Raw genomic sequence first — 8,039 nt, forward strand, 5'->3', positions numbered from 1 at the left:
TGGGAGGGTGAAGGACTTCCTGTAACTAGGGATACTTGAAATGACTTTTTTTTTTTTTTAATGTACAAAGTCCTAGTCACATTGTAGAACTTGGGGACGCTTGATCTAACCAGGGACTGCTGTAAGCCTCACCCTCCAGTTTTTAAATCCTGAGTCAAAAGCACCAAAACAAACAATTTTTTTAAAAAACAAAACACAAAGCCAATGTTGTCTCGTTTTCGTTTTTGTTTTTTTGCACAAGTTAGGTTTTGTCAAGGAAGGGTAAACACTCAGTCTAGAAGCATTTGCCATGGACAATGAAGGGCGGGGACTTAGTCGTACTCCTGCTTACTGATCCATATCTGCTGGAAGGTGGACAGCAAGGCCAGAATGTAGCGGCCAGGACACATGAGCACTTATGCTCAGGGGTAGCAATGAGCTTGATCTTCATGGTACCGGGAGCCAGAGCAGTGATCTCCTTCTGCATCCTGTCTGTGATGCCAGGGTACATGGTGGTGCCACCAGACAGCACTGTATTGGCATAGAGATCCTAGCAGATGTTTACATCATACTTCATGATGAAATTGAAAGGAGTTTGGATACCATATCCAGAAGGGAAGACTGGAAGAGTACCTCAGAGACAATGGTAATGACCTGGCCATCGGGAAGCTCATAGCTCTTCTTCAGGGAGGACGTTGATGCAGTGGTGGCCAGCTCTTGTTCAAAGTCCAGGGCGACCATAGCACAGCTTCTCCTTGATGTCACTTAACGATTTCCCACCTGGCTGTGGTGGTGAAGCTGTAGTTATGTCCGGTCAAGATCTTCATGAGGTAGTCTGTCAGGTCCCAGCTAGCCAGGTCCAGACTCAGGATGGCATGGGGGACAGCGTAGTCCTCATAGATGGGCACAGTGTGGAGGTCCCTGTCGCTGGACTCCATCATGATGCCAGTGGCACAGGGACAGCACGGCCTAGATGGCTATGTACATGGCTGGGGTGTTGAAAGTCTTGAACATGATCTGGGTGATCTTTTCACGGGTGGCCTTAGGTTCAGAGAGACCTCAGTGAGCAGCACCAGGTGCTCCTCAGGGGCCCGCAGGCAGCTTGTTGTAGATGTGCTGCCAGATACTCTCCATGTCGTCCCAGTTGGTGACAGTGCTGTGCTTGATGGGTACTTCAGGGTCAGGCCTCTTTAGCTCTGGGCCTTGTCACCCACATAGTCCTTCTGGCCTATGCCTACTGTCATGCCCTGGTACTACAGGTGGCCCAAGATGGAAAGGAAAATGGCTCGGAAAGCATTCTCACCCGTGAAACCAGCTTTGCACACATCGAAGCCAGTGTAGACAACCGGCGCAGTGATATCGTCATTCTTGGTGAACTAGGTAGCAGGTATGAACCGGCAGAGGAGCAGCTTTGAGGGACCTGTGCTCACGGGGTAGACATCGACTCAACAGTGAATACCTATTTTTATTCACCTGTATGCCTGGAGTTGTGTGACATTTTCTTGGCCATAAAGGAGTTTGATGGGAAAAATCTAAGAAGCTTTGTAATAAAGAATGTACACAGTGTCCTCAAGGCCACTCCCAAGTCCAAACCCAGCTGGTCTTTTAGCCAGTCACCACTAACTACAAATTACAACTTTTCTCTTGTCAGTCTACTTCAGATTCTTGCTTTGGGAAAGGGGGTGATACTCATTGGTCCCAGGTGTGTCCAGCCTTTTGACATTGTGACAGGACATTGTCATCTACAGAAATCACATTTGTAAACTGTAATCAAGTCCCAAAAGATAACTGTAAAAAAAAATCTCATAAAGTTTTAAGAGATCACAATTTTATGTTGGGCCACATTCATAACTATTCTCATGTGACCCACAAACCATGGGTTGGACTCACATGGATGGTGATCTTTTGAACCAGGTCTCACATATGAAAGACTTAATAAGGATTGGGAGTACTTGGCACTGGAAAGATTAACTGGAGCCAGAACTGTGGTAGAAAAAAGAATTCAAGTTTCAACCAACAGATAAGTAGAAGCTATTGAACATTTACAAAAGGGAAATGTTCAGACTTGATTGTCTTGCTTCAGTGTCTCTGTGGACTAGACAGCATGGGCTAATCTAGACCCTGAGGAAGTGTGGCTTTAGTTCAGCTTGAAGGAATGAGGAAAGTGGGAGGGGAGATCATTTTTTTTATTGCTTTCATTTATTTGATAAACATTGGGCCAGTGTCATGGCACATATGTAAGAGGTCAAAGGACAACTTTCAAGAGTTGTTAAGAGGACAACTTGTGGGAGTTAGTTCTCTCACTAGAGGGAAAAAGCTGAGGGAGGCAGGAGGAGAAACAATACTTCTTATGGATTATTTTAATGTTTTGTTGACTCTGAGCCACAAAAATGTAATAGCCAATCAAAAATAAAATAAAGGCAATCATATAATTAAAATAATAAATGTACCTACACAATGCAGGTAGTGGGCAATGGAAGAGAGGCCACCAACCAAAAAAAACAGTACAAAAGAAAATACTAAAATATTTATTTTAAAAGGTATATCTGTTTTTATATATTTTAACACCTTTAATTAATTGAAAACTGTTATCCTTTCAATAATTTGTTGTTGTTTTGAGACAGGGTTTCACTATGTAGCTCTGGTTGGTCTGGAACTCACTATGTATTTGGCTTTCCACTGCTGTGATAAAACATTCTGACAAAAACTGACTTGGGGAGGGAAGGGTTTACTTGACTTATGCTTCCCAATCAAAGTTCATTCTCAAGAGAGGTCAAGGCAGGATCTCAAAGCAGGAAACTGAGGCAGCAACTGAAGTACAGACCATGAAGGAACACTACTTACTGACTTGCTCCCTTGGTCTGTGCTCAGCCTGCTTTCTTTTACAGCTCAGGACCACCTGTCCAAGGTGGCACTGCCCACATTGGGCTGGGCCATCCTATATCACTCAACAATCAAGAAAATGCCTTGATATGCTCACAGGCCAATTTGATAAAGGAAATTCCCCAATTGTAGTTCCCTCTTCCCAGGTGTGTCAAGTTGACAACTGCAGCTATCCAACACAACCACGCTGGCCTTGAGTTTACAAGGATTCACCTGCCTCTGCCCTCCCAAGTGCTAGGATTAAAAGCATGCACCACTAGCCCAGCTCTTTATAATAATTTTAAAGTATTTTAACTTGTTTTATTGAAAAAAGGAAAGACAGTAACAACCTATGTGGAGATGGCATCGAAAATATTTTTTATTTAAATGGGACAAAGCAGAAGAAATCTGGAGAGCTAACTGAATATGCATACATGCATACATATAGATACACGTATCTACATATGTATATATGTATATTTGTTATACTAGAAAAAGTAGAATCAGAGATGACCCCATAGTCAAGCCCTAGAACTACAGTGCTGCATATAGAAATAAGGAGGAAAATCATAGAAAAGGCTATTTTAGTGGAAAGTACTTCCTGTTTAGACATTTTAATTGGACATTTCCAGGAGGCAATAAGTCTCAGATAGAGAGTGTTCTGAGTCCTCAGAATCCATGGGAAGAGTTGATATATGGACTTCAGCTAATACCAAGTGAGAGTTTAGACAGACACTAAAATCTTCACTCAAGAACATAAAATGAAAAGAATTTAAGGAAAAGCACAGGGGGACTAATGAGGCCATCAGAGAGGCAGGAGAATCAGACACGTTCTGCTTCATGAAAGAGAGAGGACACTGCAGCCAGCAGTGTCAGAGATCACATGCCACAAGGAGTGAGGGGCTGAGGAATACCAAATGGAGTTAATGACACTAAGGTCGCTAGTCTGGAAATCTGTTTAGCGAATAATCCAAAATATTTACGCAAATATGTCACCTCAGTATTGTTTATGATCTAGAAAATTTTTGATGGGCATACATATAGGTCTAATGATTACTCTGCAGCTGTTAAAATGATGTTTTGAAGAATTCAATAATGGATACTGCTAAGGAAAAAGTATAAAACAAAATTATATATAGTATGTTTTCAACTGTACATAATTCATATAAAATGTCTTCAAAGAATATGAGACCATGGTAGCACTGTTTACTTTTCGATGGTAGCAAAAGTGGTATATGAATATTTGCTTCAGGTTTCTTTTTATTTTTTCCTTAGTTTCTAAAATTATTACAGTAAATTTATTTTTTAAAGCAAAACTATTTTAGGGCTGGAGATGTGGCTCAGTCGTAGAGCACTTGTCTAGCATATATAAATCACTGGGTTTGATCCTCAGCTTGGAAAAACAAAAATGAACAAAAGATTTTTTAATAACTATTACCAATATAACCAATTTATCTTATCAAATAAATGAAAACTGGTTCATATGTATTTATTAGTATATTCTGTATAATGTATTGTATCATATTAGACATTTTTAAATATGTGTGTTATATGATGCATTAAAATATCTTTAAGTGTGCTGGTACCTCATGAAACTTAATCTTATGGTTTGAGAAGTGAATTTCCTGGTTCATTGGAAGATTAGTTTGTTTTCTATTACCTTGGGCATTGTCCTAATTTTATTTCTGTTGCTGTAATAAAACACCCTGACAAAAACAGCTTAGGGGAAAAAGTTTATTTTAGTTCACAAGCCCAGCACAGTCCATAATTGTGGTGGAAGTGAAGGCAGCAGGAGCCTGAAGCAGCTCATCACAATGCATCCAGTCAAGAGCAGAGAGAAATGAATTAATGCATGCATGCCTGTGCTCTGTGTGGTTTCTCCATTCCCATGCGGTTCACAACCAAATCTAGGGAATGATACCACTCACTTTAGGATGAGTCTTCTCAATTCAGTTAACTCAGTTAAGACAATTCCTCACAGGCATGCCCACAGGTCAAACTTACCTAGACAATTTCTCAGTGAGACTCTTTTCCCAGGTGATTCCACACTGTGTCTCATTGACAAAACTAATCATCACAGGTATCTTTCTTATACTTGGATAGTGACAAGGCAGAATCCTACAAAAGCGTTTGATGCAGTATTTGTGTGGTAATAGCCGTTCTTCTTGTACTCTGTTTCTCCAGACAATTCATTTTCACTCTTGTTGAATTAAATCCTTTGCTGGTTCTTTCAAGAAGGGACTATGGGTCAATTGTCCCAGAATATGCATGTCTGACAATTGGGCTGGGGAGATGACTCAGTTGGTAAAGTGCACTCCAAGCAAGTGTGAGGGTCTGTGTTTGATCCCCAGCACCCATATTAAAAAAACGGGTGCAGAAGTGCACTTGTAATCTCAGCTTTAGGGAGTCAGAGATCGGTGAATCCTTGACACTGGCCAACCAGATCACTGATAGCAAAAATTGGTGAGTTTCAGATTCTGTGAGAGACCTTGTCTCAAAAAATAAAAAAGAGAGCACTTGAGAAATGCACTCAACACTGACCTTTGGTCTCCTCCACAAGCACCTGCACACTCACATGCACACACTCATATGGACACACACATACACACATACATACACACGCACGTAGGAATGACTTTTATAATATGGAAAAAATCTACACTAATGACTTTTAAACTTAACCTTGCACAAAAAAAAAAAAACTATTGTTTATAATGTAAACATGCTCACTGAGCCATGTGCTCCTCCGGTGACTCGGGCACCTGACCTTAACCCCTCAGAACCATACTTTGCCCTCCACCTAAGATAGTAAACAAATATAGGCTTGCTTGTTTGGCCTATCAAAGGGCTAAACGTGGCCTTGTTATTCTAACTGAGAACAGTGAGAAGAATTGGGAATTTTGCTTGATATTGTGTATGTGATACTCAGACCTAGGGATAAAATGGCAAAATTCTCTGATAAGAAAAGGCTGAATCCTAGCTTCTACCTTCAAAATTGTTGCTTAAAAGATGGCTTCAATAAAAGTAAGCATAAGGCCTGTCTTGAGAGCACAGCTCTGTGAGACAAGAGAAAAAATAGATGGTTTTCAGAGCTCAGGTCCACTCCCTGGCCTTAAAATTAACAGTAAGGGGCATGTGTGGTGATATACACCTTTAATCCCAGCACTTGGAAGGCAGAGGCAGGTAGATCTCTGAGAGATCAAGGCCAGCCTGGTCTACATAGTAGGTTCTAGGCCAGCTGGGGCTACAGGGAGACCCTATCTGAAAAAAACCCCAAACCAAACCAAAACAAAACAAAACAAAACCCTAACGGTAAGAGTCAGGCTGCTTATATTCAGGTGTAACATGGCTTGGAAATACACACACACACACACACACTTGCGTGCATACACACGGAAGTGTTTTTATTTTGCCTTTGGATGATAATGTAGTTGATAATAGAATTCTACATAAATGGTTCATTTCTCTCAGTACTTTAAAAATGGCTTTCTATTGTTTTCTGGCATCTGTGGTGCTGATGAGAAGCACAGTCTCAGTCAGATTGCCATTTCTTTGCAGAAAAGCTGCCTTTTATCTCTTGTCAATTAAAAGATTTTTCCCTTTTCTTGGCATTGTTATTTTTTTCAATATGCCATATAAAGGCCTGGCTTGGGTTTTATTTGCTCTTTTTAGACTTTGGAATGCTTTTTAAAATTTCAGATTCACCTTTTTCCTAATTCTGGAAACTTATTAACTATTCTCATCACAAATACTCTCTATATTCAGATATTCTCATGCTCTTTGATGTGGCTGAATTTATTTTGGAGCAGCTCATTCCACCGTCCACACCACTAAACCTTTAGATCTTCTGATTTCTCTAAATGCCTTCAACGAGCTGCTTAAGTCTACCTTCCAATTTGTATTCTTAAGTGGGGCTTATTATTTATAGCATTCACTGAACATTTTTATTTCAATTACTATACTTTGTGTTTAGAATTTATATTTTATTAAAATCCATCTACTGTTTCTTTTTTTAATGGAGTCTGGAAATGGTGCCAGGTTGGGCTTGATCTCCCAATCTTCCTCCCTTGGGCTCTCAAGCACTGGGGTTACATAAATGAGCCACTCTGTCTGGCTTCACTGGTCATTTTTTTTTGTACTGTTTTATCTTCTTGCACTCCATTCCCATTCTTATACATCTCTTCAGGTATTTTAGACATATTTCTAGGGCTGGGGTGTAACTTAGTAGTTAGAGCGTTTGCCGAGCATGAACAAAGCTCTGGGCTTCATTCTCAGCACTGCAAAAACTGTGACTGTTGGTGTAAGCCTGCAGTCCTGGCATTTAGGAGGTAGAGGATGGAAGATTAGAAGTTCAAGGTCATTCTTGGCTACTTATTGAGTTGAGGCCAGCTTGGGCTAGAGACCCTATCTCAAAACAAACAAACAAACGAACCCAAGCAACATAAACAAAAAAGGCATGTTTCTTCTAAAGACATTTCATTTATGTATTACCCAGACTTACTTGTTGGTATTTCTCTCATATGTTGCATAGCATATGGTGGCTGTCTCACATAATATCAGATTCCCTTAAATACTCTATAATTTTGATTTATAAGTTCATCTTTAGCATGAATTATATGCTCTAGGTTCCTATGTTTCCCTTGTTGTGAAGGCTGGAAATGTGGCTGGACCCATTTGCATTAATTTATTCACTCTGGGTTCTATTAATTAAGAAGAGATTTTTAAAAAAATTTATTTATTTGAAGGGTAGCATGCCACAGCATTCATGTGTAGGTCAGGGGACACTTGCACAACTTGCAGAAATCAGTCCTCTCCTTCCACCATGTGGGTTCTAGGGATCAAACTCAGGTCACCAGGCTTGACAGCAAACCCCTTTATGTATTAAGTCATTTTTCTGGCCCTGGGTTTTTATAATATAAAAATAACCTGAAAAATTGGAATTGTTTCCATGTATTTTGTAGTTTAGAATACTGATTTTTTTTATTTTATTTGAGTTTGTTAAATAATGACTATGGACTACAGAAGTTCAATATTTCTGATTTCTCAGCAGCACTTAAAGGTGTTCTGTTTTGGGGGCTGGAGAGATGGCTCAGCGGCTAAGAACACTGGTTGTTCTTGCGGAAGACCCGGGTTTGTATCCCAGCACCCACATGGCAGCTAACAACTGTCTGTAACTCCAGTTCCAGGGGATCCGACGG

The 8,039-nt window shown here is 40.3% G+C and overlaps 1 pseudogene; it reads right to left on the reverse strand.

The window, feature by feature from the left end:
• Positions 1-274: 274 nt before the first annotated feature.
• On the reverse strand, positions 275-1,149 carry LOC103746183 (annotated as a pseudogene).
• Between the last annotated feature and the right edge of the window lie 6,890 nt (positions 1,150-8,039).

Source organism: Nannospalax galili, unplaced genomic scaffold (genome assembly GCF_000622305.1).
Source record: "Nannospalax galili isolate Female #2095 unplaced genomic scaffold, S.galili_v1.0 scaffold1024, whole genome shotgun sequence".
Taxonomy (NCBI): Eukaryota; Metazoa; Chordata; class Mammalia; order Rodentia; family Spalacidae; genus Nannospalax; species Nannospalax galili.